Genomic DNA, 18,008 nt, shown 5'->3' on the forward strand with positions numbered 1-18,008 from the left:
TCTTTTTGTGGAACAGGACTGGTGTTCGTCCAACCCTGGAGTGCCTCCCCCGGTCGTAAGAGCAAGGGAGGGATCCAAACCTCTGTCCGATTGATCGGGGGGTGCACCGCAGGATCAATGGTCAGACCTCTGGGCCAAGTACTAAGAGAGAGGCAAGCGTATCTCTTCGTACCAGCAAGCAAGAACTTGTTCCTGTTTGCAAGAGACAATCATAAAATGATGGGTTGTCTCAAATTGGCATCCACTTCCTCCCCTTGTTGGAGGAAGGTGGTGGATATTTACTCCTATCCCTACTGAAAGGGATAGGATGGTGCTCTATTGAGTAGCTCACCTGCATCTCGTCCTTACCCAGCAGGGTGACGACCGTGTCGCTCTACCAGAGGTAGAGGGAAGAAAAAGATGGGAAGAGGAGCCAGTCACACTCTCATCCTTCATCCATTCGTTACGGTCACACCAGGACTCGATGCTGTTCAGCTGCGAGGGTCTGGGTTAACTACACAAACGTGTTGAGCAACCACAGGTTCCCAAGGAAAAAGATCCAAGGAACTGTGGGGCAATATCCTGAAGGTAGAAGGATGGTACATGCAGTCCGGTTGGACCAGGCGCCTGCCTTCATTACCTGCGCCACGGAGAAGTTCTTGCGGAACGCGAGAGAATGATGAAGAGGCGTCCACACTCATCCTGGGTGTCGAGTTTCTTCTGACAGCTCCGTCGCGCCTTCACAGGACAAAGCAGCATAGCCTTCGTATCGGAGGCGGTGAAGTCCATTAGGGAGGGTATGTGAAGGACTCGAACCAATCGTCAGTTACCGAAGGGTTCTGAGTCTTCGCTACGAAGATTGGTACGAAATCGAGCGTCACAAATCCCCATCCCTTTGTGCTGACTTCTCAAGAGAAGTCATGCAGTTACCTAAGACGAAAAGAAGGGAATAGTCGTATGACCTATCCCTCTTCTCGACTTTGGTTATGTACAGTACTCATACTGACAAGCTATTAAGACGAAAGTAATGATTGCTCTGGAAACACACCGAACTAAGTCCACAGCATAGTTCGTAACTGACTCGGGCGCTCTGACAGCTGCCGACTGACTGGTTCGGAATCAGTAGAGGCAAGTTGTCCAAGCATCCGGGTAAGTCACGTGACCTTCGCCCTTAAAAGAGTTATGCTGAGAGACCAAACAAATAAAATGACAATTTGTCCAAAATTGCATTTTTCCTAACTATACAAACCTGAGGTCCTTTTACAATAGGAAGGTACTAGCGGCAGCTGGATAGGTCGTAAGCTTTCGAACAAGGGGTTCGGTTAGTTAACTGCTTGTCCGACAGGCGCGCGGCGCGGCGCGACTGGTAGGTAAACAAATCACTTTTGCTTTTGGCCCAAGCAAAAACTGCAGAGTGAGGGGTGGCATGAGGTGGGGCTATGTGTAAAAGGACCTCAGGTTTGTATAGTTAGGAAAAATGCAATTTTGGACAAATTGTCATTTGTTCCGACACGGCATACAAACCTTCGGTCCTTTTACAATAGGAAGACTCACTTCTTGGTGGGAGGAATCTGAGTCTTTTGTGAACAGACTGGTGTTCGCCCAACCTTGGAATGCCTCCCTGGTCGTAAGAGCGAGGGAGGGATCCAAGCCTCTGTCCGATTGATCGGGGTGTGCACCGCAGGATCAATGGTCAGACCTCTGGACCAAGTACTAAGAGAGAGGAAAGGCAAGCGTATCTCTTCGTACCAGCAAACAAGAACAAGTTCCTATTTGCAAGAGGCAACAACGTTATGGTTTCTCTCTTGTTGGCATCCACTTCCCCCCCCTTGTAGGAGGAAGTGGTGGATATTCGCTCCCATCCCTAGTGAAAGGGATAGGATGGGGCTCTGTCGAGTAGCTCACCGGCATCTCGTCCTTATCCAGCAAGGTGATGACCGTATCCCTCTACCCACAGGTAGAGGGGTAGAAAAAGATAGGAAGAGAAGCCAGTCACTCTCTCATTCACTTATCTATTCTTACAGTCACACCAGGACTCGATGCTGTTCAGCCTGCTAGGGTCTGGGTTAGCTAGACAAACGTGTTGAGCAGCCACCACGGGTCCTAAGGAAAACGATCCAAGGACCTGTGGGCAATATCCAAAAGGTAGAAGGAGGTGCCAGTGGTGGTTGTACCAGACCCCTGCCTTCAGTACCTGCGCCATGGAGAAGTTCTTGTGTAACTCGAGGGAGTGTATTCTAGGTCATCTTGGTGCTGACGAAGAGTCTTCAACACTACAGCCTGGGATGTCGAGTTTCTTCAGAAAGCGCGGTGCGCGCTTTCACAGGACAAAGCAGCATCTCCTTCGCATCGAAGGCGGTGAAGTCCATTAGGGAGGGGATTGTGAAGGACTCTAACCGATCGTCAGGAACTGAAGGTTCAGAGTCTTCGCTACGAATTCGGTACGAAATCGAGCGTCACGAATCCCCATCCCCTGGATGCTTGACTTCGCAGGAAAAGTCATGCAATTACCTCAGAGGAAAAGAGGGAATGGTCGTATGACCTATCCCTCTTCTCGACTTCGGTGATGTCTGTACCCATACTGGTCTATCCGTCTGCAGCGAAGTTGTTGTTCTCGGTAGTGGATAGGACACCGACCACTCAATGGTGGGTGTCGATGGTATGGGTACTGTGACAAGCCGTTAGGACGAAGAAAAGATTGTTATGGGAACAACCGAACTAAGTCCACAGCGAAGTTCGTAACCGACTTGGGCGCTCTGACACCTCCTACTGACTGCGTTCGGTAGGAGGCAAGTGTCCAAGCACCCGAGCAAGTCACGTGACCTTCGCCTTAAAAGGGTTATGCCAAGAGACTAAACAAATAATTTGTTCGTCACCGATGCCAGAAGGCAAGGTGATGACTCTCTTAAGGCATGTGCCCAACAGGCGAAAGTCAATTGCCTTCTAGAGACCGAGGTCCTTGATGGCAAGAATATCTCATAGTATAGTTGATTCTCGGGTAAGGAGAAACAACACTATGTGACGTTGAAGACGAAGGTGTACAGAAAATGCAACCTACGTCTTCACAGCTGAACCGAGAGAAGGATTCTCAAGATTCTGAACCTGTGCTACAAAGACTGAGAACGCTAACCGCTATTGATTGCTGTCCGGTGAGGATCGTAGTTGCAATAAAAGCGGAGCGCTTCAGTAATGAAGACAGGGAACTACTGCCTGAAGAACTGCTTCTCATGGGCTGAACATTTGGAAGTAGAGCTGTCAGGTCGGAGAGTAGGCGATGTCTTCTGACATATCTGTTAATTCGGGGCGAGCAATGAAATTGCACACCTACGAATACGAGATATTTTGAAGACAAACTCATATGTCTGCAAAAATCATTCGCATTATCGCAGTGCGATGCAGCGGTTGACTAGTACAGACTTCTGTTACCGTGCGGTAAACAGAAAGATGAAAGAGTCCAAGAGATATCTCTGTTGAAAATTCTCGCAATGTCGAAGGCGATGAAATCGAGCGTCACAGCAGTAGATGGTCCTTCATTATTGCGAGAATCCTCGTTAATCAGAGACCTAAGTCCATGATTGTTGGGCAGAGATACGGTCGGTAGTCAATCCAACCAGGGGATGGGAGAGAGAGACGTAACCGACCGTGCATCTCCGAGACCTAGCTGATACTGAGCCGCTATCAGGCAGCTCAATACGCAGTAGCTCTCGGGTGACTCGTCATCCTGAGTTGCCAGGTAATCCATTATTCCACGAAGGAATGCGTTCGGCTAGAACCATCGAGCATAAAGAATACGCTCGAGCAATTATATTTAACCGAAACGGATTTCGGTAAATACAAAAGCTGATTTGGTGTTGTCATGACAATACCAAGTATCTAAAAATCGAAACTGATAACTGCTGGGAGGTTGCAGGCAACCCCGAGTTGCAGTTCCAATTAAGATACAATTCGTCTCGGTCACAAAACCGTAGAGTTAACTACGGTATGCGCCTACCCACGGACAATTCAACTGTTAAAGAATAATGTCGCGAGGGTAATATACGTAGTATATTTGTAGGTTCTGTACCACGACCTCCATCCTAAAATCTTTTTCCCCCTGAGGAATGAGAATAAGGATTGGAGATCGACCGCCTTCGTTCTCTAGTCAAGAGAGTGAAGGAGAAGTCTTTCCAAAGGAAAGCTTCAATGGTGAACAGAATACGAAGACGATAGTTCAAGCCAAACTGGAAGTTCCCGTCCGTTCTTTCTCTATTCCAGGTTAAGCGCCTAATGTGAGATACTCTTCTTTCAGCAGCAGTCTTCTTCCAAATGCTAGAAATTTACAGGAATTCGAGCATAAGCGAGGTTCCCGATTATCGTGTAACAATTATCGGGGAGTTCTCGCTCACTTTGGGACCGTGGTCTCGCCTAAGTGTTTGGAGATCGTAAAAAAACTCGAAAACTCTGAGTGCGCTAGAAATTCCGTAGAATTCTAAGCACTCTGCGAAACCCCCCACCGAATTCGTCAAACGATATCGGCTGGTGGTCCTCTCGATTCCCGTAGAAATCGAGAAAGGGGCAGGATCCCTCCTCAATGACCGGGGCTTACGTCAGGTAGGACCGAAGGTCCCCCCGGGGGTAGCGCAGCCCCTAACGTGGGATCTTACAGAGAAATCTCTGTAGGATCCCTCCCCTTTCCCTCGTAGCCGTAAGGAGAGAGGGAATGGGGGAGGAATTGGATACTGGCTCGCCTTCCCAGCAGAACTAGCAGTTGGAGAAGAAAAGGAGCAGCCATCGCCTTACGGCGATGGCCTCTCAGAGCCTGGGAAAACGTATCGTCAGGAGAAAACGTTTTCCCGAGGAGGGTTACGAAACTCATACTGTAGGTAAGTGTCTGCCGCCACTGTGAACGTTCGTGGGTGGGTGGGGCTGATCGACACCTGACAGGAGAGAGCCGATACCGCTCCGACTCATTCCAGTCCTCATCGAGGTCGAAACCTCAGGAGGACCGAAGGGGGTTTTAAATACGGTGTCCGAAGACACGTAGAAACGCCTCTGTCGCAGTAGAGGAGGTGAAGTAGCTTGTTCGACCGGCCAGAACTGAGAGAGCCTTCTTGTCCGGAGACGAGAGACTACTTGGTTCAACACAGTCGGCAAGCTCCGATCGCGGCAGACCCACCGTCGATTTGGGTTCCCTCTCGGGCCCCAAAACGACTCGAGCCGAGACGTGGCTCTGCTGGTGGGAGCGGCGATCCTTCCCCGAGGTCATTGTGCTGACGAATCAGCGCCGTAACCTCGGCAAAGTTCCTCTGGATCTCGGAAAGTCACAGCATCTTGCAGAGTGGGACGTTAAGCCCTTCGAACAAGAGCATATTCCGAGAACCTTCCTCCTAAGAAGGGGGAACAGCGACAGCCCTCTCGGTCTTCCCCATCCACTTGCGCATACGTCCTGGCCGGTCCAAGAACCGTGCCTGGCACGTAGGGCGTCGTGGTGGGATCATGAGGGGCGCACCCCTCACGATCACTCCTCAATACCTCGCTCCTCCCGGTGTAACCCGAGGAGGTTGAAGGTACGGGAGAGGCAGACCTGACGCTCCCTCGTTGCTCGCTGGCAGAAACCAGCAGGCTTGGAGGCTGCAGGCGATCGTCAAACCCGTGTGGCGATCGAGCTGCAGGCCTGGTCGAACCGTCTCGCTGTGGAGAACGGCTGGACTGAGCACAGCGGCCCCGATCTCGAGTGTCAGAAGAGCTGGTGCTGGTTGCCGTACCCGGTCGCTTTCTGTGAGAGCGACGGTCCGGCGACCTGCGGGCTCCACTGTCACAGTGAGACCGGTGCTTGTCCTCGGCACGTCACGTCGCTGGTTCCAGCCGTGGCTGGCACCGGCGAACGGGAGGACCTCTTCCCAGCTCAGCCCGTGATCGGTCGTGGACCGTCACGTCCCCGGGTAGCCAGCTGTTCGCCGCGAGAGTGAGAGCTGGTCGGTGAGAGTCGCATGAGCGGCTGTCACCAGTCTTCCGCCCGTGCCGTGAACCTGACGCTGAGCGGACTCAGAGGTCTGGTTCCTGGCTGGCACGGTCGCTGGTAGGCGACCGTACACTCGGTACCTCCCAGCGAACGAGAGGCCGAGACGGACCCTGATGCTAGTGGCAGAACCACTGACACCAGGCGAGGAAGTACCGGTGTTAGCCGGTACCCCTCTGGTCCCCGTAGTCTTCTTCCTTGCGGAAGAAGAGACGGGCTCCGCTCCCGAAGGAGACAGGAGGACCAGCGGAAGGAACCCTCCCGTCCCACCGAGGTGAGACGGGTCCCGAGAAGCTCCCGAGGGAGACTTCTTAGGAGGGAGGAGGCAACCTTCTTCTTCTCGGCTGTGAAGCCTTAGAAGTCGAAGGGGAAGAGGCGGCAGCCGACGACGATGAAGAAGATGAAGACGACGACGACGACACCTTCCTCCTCTTCTTCGTCAGCTTCCTCAGGACAGACGTAAGATCTGCTATCCAGGGCGGAGCCGGGGCTGCTGTAGCCGAAGCCACAGGGGCCCGGACGCACCTGTACAGACAGACCAAAGTCTGGGGTAGTACCACCACGAACAGGGACGACATCAGCAGGTATGGGCATCTCAGGAACAGCAGGCACAGCCAGCACAGCATCGGTAGGGACAGCCAGCGCAGCAACGGCAGGGACAGCCAGCGCAGCAACGGCAGGGACAGCCAGCGCAGCGACTGCATGGACAGTCAGCCCAGAATCGGCAGGTACGGCAGGCAGCACCGGAAACACAGGAAGTGGAGCAGCAGCCAGCAACATCTGGTACCGGCGGCAGGTCCAGGGGCGAGCTCTAGGGCAGCGGAAGTGTGGTCGCTGCAGCGCGGCAACCACGAGCGGCGGCGGCAGCCCCCTCTCGGTACGGCGAACGGCACTTCACAGCGGCTGTAGGCAAGACTGTTACCACGTGTGAGGCGAGTACACCAGGTGAGGAGGGACGTCGTCACCTGGTTGCGTGGTCACCACTCCATGGGTGACCGCAGTAGGCCCAGAATAGAACCGCAGCCCCTGGACACTAGCCACGCCCTGCAAATGGAAGGACGCCCATACCTCACCAAGGTTCCACCCTCGTGGCAGTAGCACCTGCGGAAATAACAGTAGTAGCGATTAGTAGGGGGGAAGTCCCCTCGCGCGGGGGGGTGAGCCCTCTCCGAACGAGTGGAAGACCCCTAATACAATTGTACATCGGGAACCGAGCGCCCTCCCCCGCGCTCGACGGATCGGGCGAGGTCGTTCCCCACCCCGCACAGTACCCATGTACCCAACAACAATATAAGAGCCCGAGAGCAATCGTGCCATCGGCCCGAATGCAAGGGCATAAGGATCAATTCCCTGACTGAGCGGAACTTGAACCAAATAAATATTGATGCAATCAATAATAAGGAATAAAATGAAAATGCATCTTGCATTACGATTCACTTCACAATGAATAAGGGCTCGGATCGAGCGCATTTGCGCCCTCGGTACCGAGCGCAAGGGTGAAAGGATCCATTCCTTACCTTTATGGATCAAGGTTTCTGGAAACCTTGATCCATAATGAATTGATGCAATCAAAAAAAAAAAATATGAAAATGAAAAGACTACTGCGCTTGCGATTTCACTTCATACAAATAAAAAGGGGAAGGATCAATTCCCGGGAAATAGCGGAAACATTGATCCCAGTAAAAAATGCAATCTCAATAAAAAATGAAAATGAAAAAGAACTGCACTTGCGATTTCACTTCATTCAAAATAAAAATGGGGAAGGATCAATTTCCGGGTAATCTCGGAAACTGATCCAAAATGAGTATTGCTACAATCAAAATAATATATGAAAATGAAAAAGAATACTGTACTTGCGATTCCACTTCCATACTGAATAAGTTTCCGTGCCGAGCGCATTCGTTCGGCAACGGGCATAAAAGGTCAAAAAATATAAATGAAAAGAGCACTTACTTACGATTTTCATCTACACATTTCCAACCCAATATACGCTCGGAGCGAGCGCTCCCGCCCTCGGCACCGAGCATACACAATACGAGGATCATTTCTGGGAAAATGAATTCCCGCACTTACGCCCTTCAGTCCCGGCACTCGGGTAATCGGAGGGCGTGGTGAAACCAAGATCCTTTAATTCACAATTGAATTCAATGGGAATAAATATGAAATGATTGTACTTACAATTCAGTTTCACTAGATAAATAGAAAAAGAAAAACACAATCATGCGAAAGCAACGACGATGAAGCGGGCAGAGAGCGATGATACACGTCCAAACGCCAGCAGGCCGAAAGCAAAAGTGATTTGTTTACCTACCAGTCGCGCGCGCGCGCCTGTCGGACAAGCAGTTAACTACCGAACCCCTTGTTCGAAAGCTTACGACCTATCCAGCTGCCGCTAGTACCTTCCTATTGTAAAAGGACCGAAGGTTTGTATGCCGTGTCGGAACAAATATTTGTTAGTCACCGATGCCGGACGGCGCGGCGATGATTCTCTTAATGCATAAGCTCAAAAGGCGAAAGTCAATTGCCTTCAAAAGACCGAGGTCCCTGATGGCAAGAAAATCTCATAGACGTTGAATCTCAGCTTAAGGAGAAACAACACTATGTGACGTTGAAGACGAAGGTAGGCAATGAATGCAACCTACGTCTTCCAGCTGAATCGAGAGAAGGAATCTCAAGATTCTAAACCTGTGCTTACAAATGACTGAAAACGCTAACCGCCATTCCACTGCTGTCCGTTGTGCAATGAAAGCGGGGCGTTCTTCAGTAATGAAACACAGGGGAGAGCCGCTTGAAGAACTGCTTCTCATGGGCTGAACGTTTGGAAGTAGAGCTGGCAGGTGTGGGAGTAGGCGATGTCTTTCAATACATCTGCTAATCCGGGGTGAACAATGAACAATTGCACACCTCCAAATACGATATTTTGAGGACAAACTCAGATTCCGCAAAAATCATTCGCATTATCGAGATACGATGCAGCAAGAGACTATTACAGAATTCTGTTACCGTGCGGTAAACAGAAAGATGAGAGTCGAATAGATATCTGTTTAAAATTCTCGCAATACCGAAGACGATGAATACTAGCGTCACAGCAGTAGATGGTCATTCATGTATGCGAGAATCCCCGTTAATCAGAGACTTAAGTCCGTGATTGTTGGGCAGAGATACGGTTGGTATTCAATCAAAGCAGGTGAGAAAGACATAACCAACCGTCCATCTCAAAGCGGCAGCTGGTACTGAAATGCCTCGGGCAATTCAATACGCAGTAGCTGTCGCTGACTCGTCATCCTGAGTTGCCAAGTAATCCTTTCCACGAAGGAATGCGTTCGGCTAGAACCACCGAGCATAAAAAGATATGCTCGAGCAATTATATTTATGCGAAACGAATTTCGGTAAATATAAAAGCTTAAATGGTGTTGTTGTGACAACACCATAAGTATATAAAATTGAAACTGGAAACTCCTGGGAGGTTGCAGGCAACCCTGAGTTGCAGTTCAATTAGAATACTTTTCGTCTAAGTCGCAATCCGTAGAATAACCAGGATATGCGCCTACCCTCGGACCATTCAATGCTTAGCAGAATCATGTCGCGAGGTTAATATACGTAGTAATATTTGTAGGATTCTGAACAACGATCTCCATCCTAAATTCTTTCCTTCAAGAAAACAAAATAAGGATTGGAGATCGACACGCGGTTCTCTATCAAAGAGAGTGAAGAAGTCTTCCTCGAAGGAAAGCTTCAATGGTGAACAGAATACTAAGACGATAGTTCAAGCCAAACTGGATATTCCCGTCCCGTTCGTTCTCTATTCCAGGTTGGTCGCCTATTGTGAGATAGTCTTCTTTCAGCAGCAGTCTTCTTCCTAATGCTAGAAATTCCAGGAATTCGAGCATAGGCGAGGTTCCCGATTATCGTGTAACATATCGGGGATTCTCGTCTCGCTCACTTTGGACCGTGGTCTCGCCTAAGTGTTTGGAGATCGTAAGAAACTCTAACACTCTGAATGCGCTAGAAATTCCGTAGAAATCTAAGCAGTCTGCAAAACCCCCACCGAATTCGTCAAACGATATCGGCTGGTGGTCCTCTCGATTCCCGTAGAAATCGAGAATGGGGCAGGATCCCTCCTCAACGACCGGGGCTTACGTCAGGTAGGACCCGAAGGTCCCCCCGGTAGCGCAGTCCCCAGCGTGGAATCCTACAGAGAAATCTCTGTAGGATCCCTCCCCTTTTCCCTCGTAGCCGTAAGGAGAGAGTGAATGGGGGAGGAATTGGATACTCGCTCGCCTTCCCAGTGGAACTAGCAGTTGGAGAAGAGTAGGAGCAGGCATCGCCTTGCGGCGATGGCCTCTCAGAGTCTGGGAAAACGTATCGTCAGGAGGAAAACGTTTCCCGAGGAGGGTTACGAACTCTCACTGAAGGTAAGGGTCTGCCGCCACTGTGAAACGTCGTCTGGGTGGGGCTGATCGACACCTGACAGGAGAGAGCCGATACCGTCCTCCGATCATTCCCAGTCCTCGTCGAGGTCGAAACCTCTCAGGAGGACCGAAGGAGTATAAATACGGTGTCCGAAGACACGTAGAAACGCCGCTGTCGCAGTAGAAGAGGTGGAAGTAGCTTGATCGACCGGCCAGAACTGAGAGAGCCTTCTTGTCCGGAGACGAGAGACTCTGGTTCAAGACAGAATCGGCAAGCTCCGATCGCGGCAAACCCACCGTCGGTTTGGGTTCCCTCTCGGGCCCAAAACGACTCGAGCAGAGACATGGGCTCTGCTGGTGGGAGCGGCGATCCTTCCCCCAGGTCGTTGTGCTGACGAATCAGTGCAATAACCTGGGCAAAGTTACTCTGAATCTCGGAAGTTACAGCGTCTTGAGGAGTAGGACCATCCAGTCCCTCCAACAAGAGCAGCTCCCAAGACCCTCCTCCTTCAGAAGAAGGACCAGCAACAGATCCCTGACGGTTGCCTCCAATCACTTGCGCGTACGTCCTGGCTGGTCCTAAGACCATACGTGGCACGTGCGGCGTCGTGACGGGATCGTGAGCGGCGCACCTCTCACGATCACTCCTAGCTACCTCGCTCTTCCCGGTGTAGCCCGAGGAAGTTGAAGGTAGTGGAGAGACAGACCTGACGCTCCCCCCCCCCCCTCGCTGGCAGGACCAGCGTTACGAGGGGGGCTGCAGCCGATCACCAACCCCGCGGTGGGGATCGATCTGCAGGCCTGGCCGTCCGCTCACCTGTGGCGAGCGGCTCGACTGAGCACGTCGACCCCGGTCCCGTGCGTCAGACGAGCTGCTGCTGGTCATCGTATCCGAGGCTGGTACCGTCGGTCGAGGGGACCTGGGGGACCTCTTCCCAGCATCAACCCGTGGCCGGTCAGAGACCGTCACGTCCACCCGACCGGTACCGGCTGGTCGCTGCGAGAGCTGGCGCTGGCCTGGCGAGAGTCACCTGAGCGGCTCTCGACAGTCTTCTGCTCCGTGCCTCGGTCATGACGCTGAGCGAACTCAGGCGTCTTAACTTTGGCTGCACGGTCACCCGAAGGAAGACCGTACATCGGAACTTCTCGCGGACGAGAAACCGAGCCGGTACCTGGCTTAGCAGCAGAGCTGCCAAGACCAGGCGAGGGTGTACCAGCGGTAGCCAGCACACTTTGGTCCCCGTCTTCTTCTTCTTCTCAGAAGGGAGACGGGCCCCGTTCCCGAAGGAACAGGAGGACCAGCAGAAGAACCCCCCCGTCACACCGGAGTGTGACGAGCCCTTCGAAGTTCCCGAAGGAGTCTTCTTAGGGGGAAAACCCGGTTACCAGCTGGTCGCTGCGAGAGCGGCCGCTGGCCTGGTGAGAGTCACCTGAGCGGTTCTCGCCAGCCTTCTGCTCCGTGCCTGTGGTCTTGGCGCCGAGCGAACTCTGGCGCGAAACTTGGCTGCACGGTCTCCCGAGGGAGAGCGTACACTCGGGATCTCCCGCGAACGAGAGAGACCGAGCCGGAACTGGCGTAGCGGCATCGCCGCTAGCACCAGGCGAGGAAGTACCAGAGCTAACCGATACTCCTCTGGTCCCCGTCTATCTCTTCCGGTACGGAAGGGGAGACGGGCCCCGCTCCCGAAGGAGCAGGAGGACCAGCAGAAGGACCCCCCCGTCCCACGAGGTGGGACGGGCCTTAGAAGTTCCCGAAGGAGACTTCTTAGGGGGGAGAGGCAGCCTTCTTCTTCTTCGGCTTATGGGCCTTAGAAGTCGAAGGGGAAGAGGCAGCAGGCAGACGGCAGCAGCAGCGAAGACGAAGATGCACACCATTCTCTTCTTTGTCAGCTCACGCAGGACAGTCGTCAGGCCTCCATCCAGGCCGGAGTCGTGGGCCTATTGCCGAAGCAACACGGCCCGACTGCACCTGTCCGGAAGGACCTGGACTGGGGAGACACACCATGGGCAGGACCAGCATGGACAGGCGCAGGAACCAGGAGCGACAGGAACAGCAACCAGCTCAGGAGCGGCAGGAACAGCGGCAGCGGTAAACACAGAAGGGACAGCCAAGCCAGTCAGCGGGAACCACATCAGCGACAGGTACGGGCAGGCCCAGCCATCGCCTCGATAGGAATCATCAGCAGCCAGCGGGAACCTGGTACTGGCGGCCGGTCAGGGGCGAGCTGCTGGAACAGCGGAAGTCTGGGGCAGGCACACGAAGAAAGAAAAACAGGCAGGCGGCGGCATACCCTCCTCGGTACGGCGGCGACCGGCCCTAGAAGCGGCAGACGGCGTCACCGACACAGCCTGGGGAGTGTAGACCAGCGGGGGGAAGCAGCATAAGCGGCCGTGAAGGTTGTAGGTGAGACCACTCCAAGGTCACCGCCCCAGACTCGCTAGACGCTGCAGCAGATCGTGGATGCTAGGCACGCCATGCAGCCGCAGTGGCCCATACCTGTCCAAGGTCGCTCTCCCACGGATGTAAGCAACCTGCGGTAGCACAGACAGATTAGTAAGAGGGGTTCCCTCACGCACGGGGGGGAGACATGCCCCACCCCGAACGCAAGGAAGACCCCAAATACAAAATACAACGAAGAAGCTGAGCGGGGGGCAGGAAGGAAGACGATACTGCCCTTGCGATTCACTTCATAGAACTTAAAGGGGAAAAAATCAATTCCCGGGTAAGAACGGAAACTTGATCCAATAATATGATGCTATCATAAAATATATATGAAAATGAAACAGGAATACTGCACTTGCGATTTCACTTTCACAGAAAATAATCGTAAGGATCAATTCCGGGTAAGAGCGAAATTGATCCAAATTAAATTATGCAAATAAATAAATGAAAATGAAAAGAATACTGCATTGCGAATCCACTTTCATTGCATTTTATCATACAAAATTAAAAGGCTCGTGCCGAGCGCAATCACGCTCTCGGTAACGAACGCACAGGGCAAAAATATAATGAAAAAAGTACTTACATTTTTCAATTCGCCCAAATACATGACTCGGCGCGCGTCGGCACCGAGACATAATTCAAGGGTTCAATTCATGAAAAGAGAGGAAATCGCCGCATCTACGGCGATAGCTCCATGTTGGTTCATAATTAAGTAATGAAAATGAAAACAGTGTACTTACAGTTTCATTTTCAAGTCAAACAAACCATTAGTAGAAAACACAATATAAACAAAGCATACGACAATGAAGCGGGCAGAGAGCGATGACGAACACGTCCTTCACACCCGCGGCCGAAAGCAAAAGTGATTCTTCACCCTCTCGGGGCGCGCGGGCGCGCGCACGATCGGACAAAGCAGTTAACTTACCGTTCTCCCCTTGTTCGAAGCTTACGACCGTCCCAGCTGCCGCTAGTTACCTTCCTATTGTTAAAGGACCGAGGGTTTGTATTACGTATCGGAACAAATTCTTGTTCAGTAGGTAAAACTGCAAAGAAAATCCGCAACTGCCATAGTCTGAGCTACCACGGATAGGTACCCTAGATCTACCAAAATATGGCCTTAATTTCCAACTTTGGAGAAAATACTTACTTCGAAAGGAGAGTAGAGGTCTTTAGCTCCTCCTCTCACCAACAACAACTCGTGACTGATGACCATCTCCGGTGTCAGGAGGAGTTAAAAGCACCTTTTTGGGTTGCCTAGTTTCTTGTTTTAAAGGAGTTTCCTCATGTTTCTACACATTCTGCAACACCACTGGTGGTTTCTTGCCGTTAAACCTAAAAAAACTGTTGCTGCCCTCTCCTAAATATTTACCACCATTTATTATAGTTACTTGTTTTGGGTTGAATATTGATTTACGAACTGCTAACGGTTGGGTGAACTTCCATTGGGTTAGGTACACCATGTTTCTCTAGGCCTACTGCTTGAGGTACAGAGCATCCATATGAGCTACTTAGGTAGCCTAACTACTATTATTTTGCGTGCGTTACTTTGGTCCAGGCATGTTTTCAATAACCTAAATATGGACATACTTGACGGTATCAGCAAGCCAAGATTATATACAATCAAAACTGCCGCTTCCCTGGACACTAGGTATACGTCACAACACAATGTAAACAAACAATGTCAATTATGCCATGGATGCAAAAGTGAAGTAGTAAAGGCAGGTAAGAGCAAACGGTTGCTAGGCAACAGTCTGTGGTATGGAACGCTTCAAGACCAAACGTTTATTGCTCATATAGACGCCACCTGTGCAAAAGAAACGAAGGAATCTAGGGAAAATCCAATACAAAATTTTCAGTCCATTGTGTTTTAACAGTCTTCAAGAGTAACCATGTAATATATAAATTTCCCAAGACATTTGAACGTGCGGGCGCGCAATTGCACTCAACCTTCCTGAAATACCCTCGCCATGGAATAATTATCTAGTTTTCGAATTTTATATATATATATATATATATATATATATATATATATATATATATATATATATATGTGTGTGTGTGTGTGTGTGTGTGTGTGTGTGTGTGTGTGTGTGTTTGTGTGGTTTGCGCGCGCGCGCGCACTTCTTGGTAATGGTAATTAGGGTTATAAAATGCAAATCGCACGCCCGGCTGATTTTCAAATAATTCACTTTCTATAGAGGTGAAAATAAGCGTTTTGTTCGCCTAGGGTTTCCACTCCTTGCAACCTTCCACTGGGCACACATGGCTATAACTTAAGCCATTTGTAGCTACTCACCCTGCCTTTTGCTTCCGCATCATGCAGTACGATGCACACTGCCAATCAGTTCAAGTAGTATTGCTGCTTACTACCACCCGGGTAGTTTTAATTTCAGTTGTCTGGTCTCTGAATGCGTAAAGACTATATATGGGTGACAGTGTTGCTTAGATGTACAGACGGCCAACGAAGAATTGGCGTAGTTTCTTAATTCATTGTTCGTTATGGAAATATTGCCATATGCAGGTGCCAGATTATTTACTTAACAATAAATAACATTTCCTTTCAAAGGTGTTATACTTGAAATAAATTACATTAGAAGAGAGTAGACTTATTCAACGTATTAAAGATAATTATTTTGCAAAGTAAGGAAAATATATACCGATGGTCCACGATTTCTAATTTATTCTCAACTCTAGCTTCATGACAGCATACCGAAGCATTTTGAAGTTGACTTTGCTGCCGCTCGAGTCTTGACTCAACGTATCGTACCCTCCCCCCACCGCACTGGGGTGTTGTCATTTCGTCTCCTACAGCCGATAAACAATACATCAAGGCGTTAACATTCTTTGAAAACGATGTTTAATTAAACTAATTTTGTCCTTTGATCAATAAAATAATTTGCATGACATATTTAGTGGGCCTAATTGGACTTCTGATTGTCACACATGATTAGCCTAGGTCTATTTTCAGTTTTCAGCAGTATACTCTCTCGGATACGTAATATTAAATGAATATTTAAATCGACGATATAATATATATATATATATATATATATATATATATATATATATATATATATATATATATATATATATGTGTGTGTGTGTGTGTGTGTGTGTGTGTGTGTGTGTGTGCGTGTGTGTGTGTATTAATCTGCTTTATTTGATTATTCCCGTTATTCTTGTTTTATTAGCCTTGTTCGCCTTTCTTCTTTATCCTTTTCTTATAATTGCGTAACATAATTAACTCAGACCTAGCTATTAAAAAAAAAATCAAACGAATATAATTGTCTTATTTTTATCAAAATTCCTTGCATATCATCCCGTTTCATTTGGACACGTTGGAAAGCTGTGGGAGTCAAAACTGACGAATACATTAAGAAAGGCTTACTTTCATTAAAGCTTTCTTAGGTTGATCTTTCTGTAGCTATTCATTTCTACTAACTAGAAATTAACTCATATTAGTTTCACATGTATACCTCGACCTACTACTATAAGCATATTATAAGTAGCTGAAAGGATAAGAAATATGAAAGGTGACGTTCTCTTGTTTAAGTCTATTTCATGTTTTACTTTTTTTTTTTCAAAGACTGCTTTAATCAAGGGTTGCTCTTTGACGGCTACAGGGTGTAACACGAGTGTTTGCACATATTTTTGGGAATAAAAGATAAACTTTCTTTGAACAGAAAATATTTTATAAACATGCATTGTAAGGCTTCCGTTGTCGGTGCGGGGAATTTTAAAATCACCGTTATCATTACTGATGCGATCAAGCGATGGAGTTCGTGGTGAGAAGTCGGCTCGAGTCGCCTGACATGTAGAAGAGAGGGGAGGTGGCGTATAGGAGAGATGGAGGGATTAGGCCGATGTTAATAAAGTATCTCCCAATAAAATGTATTCTTTAGGTTTTGAAGAAAAAAAAAAGGCATGCATCATTGAAACTGTTTCCCTACGATAAAAAAACAAAACAAAAGAGAGTAAGCCTAACTGAATCTACTCATCCATCAAAGATACGTTTGCTTATTCATTAGACACCTATCAAAGATTTCAAGTGTAGATTTAAAAATCTCTACCTCTCAATCTAAAGTATTCATCAGACACCAGTCATAAGCGTAGAGCTAGTCATGATTCCTGGTTCAGCAATGTCGTGACGATGCACTAGAATTCAAAATGCACAAATGAATGTTGCTCAGCAACGTTTACACTGCTGTATTGACTTGATCTCTTGTGGTGCTTGAGGTGGTCCACCTCTAGGCCCATGTTTCTAAAATTTTGCCGTTGCCGTTCTTTAAACAATTTGATTTATCTATGTATGATTCTCTTCTGATATCCCTCCAAACAGGAACAACTTGCACCGAATACAGTGCAATAATTGGTCTCTCGCTCATCAAGAGGGATTGTTTTCTTAGACTGATAAATGACACATTGACATTAGATTTCCCGTGCACATAACATCAAAAGCAATAGAGTGAGCTCGGCCTGGTCCACACTGTTAGGATATTGTTATTTTTTCTTTTTGTTTTTAAATTTGATAGCATTTTGTGAGATTCCAATGTTTTCTGTAAAATTTAACAAACGGAATAGTTCAACTACCTTCAACTTAATATTGAAATGATAATTTAAGGACTACCGTTTATGCGATACTACTAATGATAGGTGTCTCCTATCTATTTGGTAATGTATATCTATGGTTTTGATATGACGTTTTTTATCACTTCGTTTCGTTCACGTCAATTTTGCTATATGGAAAATAGTTTTACACAATAACATAATATTCTCAAGATATCAGTGACTTTTTAACGTCATTACATTATGATTTCCTCATCTTTCAAAAGAAAAATCGATAAATAAGGCATGAATCGTGCGTCAGGCAAGGTGAACGAAAAATTATGAAACTCTGCCACGAGTTTTTTGGCCGACAGTACGTACCTTAAAAGTTATGTGGAAGGGTTTTGACTGAAGACGTTAAAGGACGGAGGTATAGGTATGTGGCACATATGGACCAAGAAAACGTGCTTGTGAGCAACCAAGTTATGCTGTGATAGTAAATAGGAAGATGGTGTAAAGTTTTATGGTTGGTAGCAGAATGGAAGTGGTTGATTCATACAAGTATCTGGGAGTAAATAGAATACATGATAGTAGGTTGGGAGAGGTGAATTTCCGAATGATGAATCAAGGA

The 18,008-nt window shown here is 48.7% G+C and overlaps 1 protein-coding gene across 1 annotated transcript in view; it reads right to left on the reverse strand.

Moving 5' to 3' along the window:
- LOC135220669 (glutamate receptor 1-like) overlaps positions 1–14,513 on the reverse strand; it is a 713,951-nt gene extending 699,438 nt beyond the window's left edge. The window contains exon 1 of the mRNA XM_064258041.1: positions 14,221–14,513. The gene's annotated coding sequence lies outside the window, so the exon portion shown is untranslated. The remainder of the gene's footprint in view (positions 1–14,220) is intronic.
- Positions 14,514–18,008: the final 3,495 nt, after the last annotated feature.

This window comes from Macrobrachium nipponense, chromosome 2, assembly GCF_015104395.2.
Source record: "Macrobrachium nipponense isolate FS-2020 chromosome 2, ASM1510439v2, whole genome shotgun sequence".
Lineage (NCBI taxonomy): Eukaryota > Metazoa > Arthropoda > Malacostraca > Decapoda > Palaemonidae > Macrobrachium > Macrobrachium nipponense.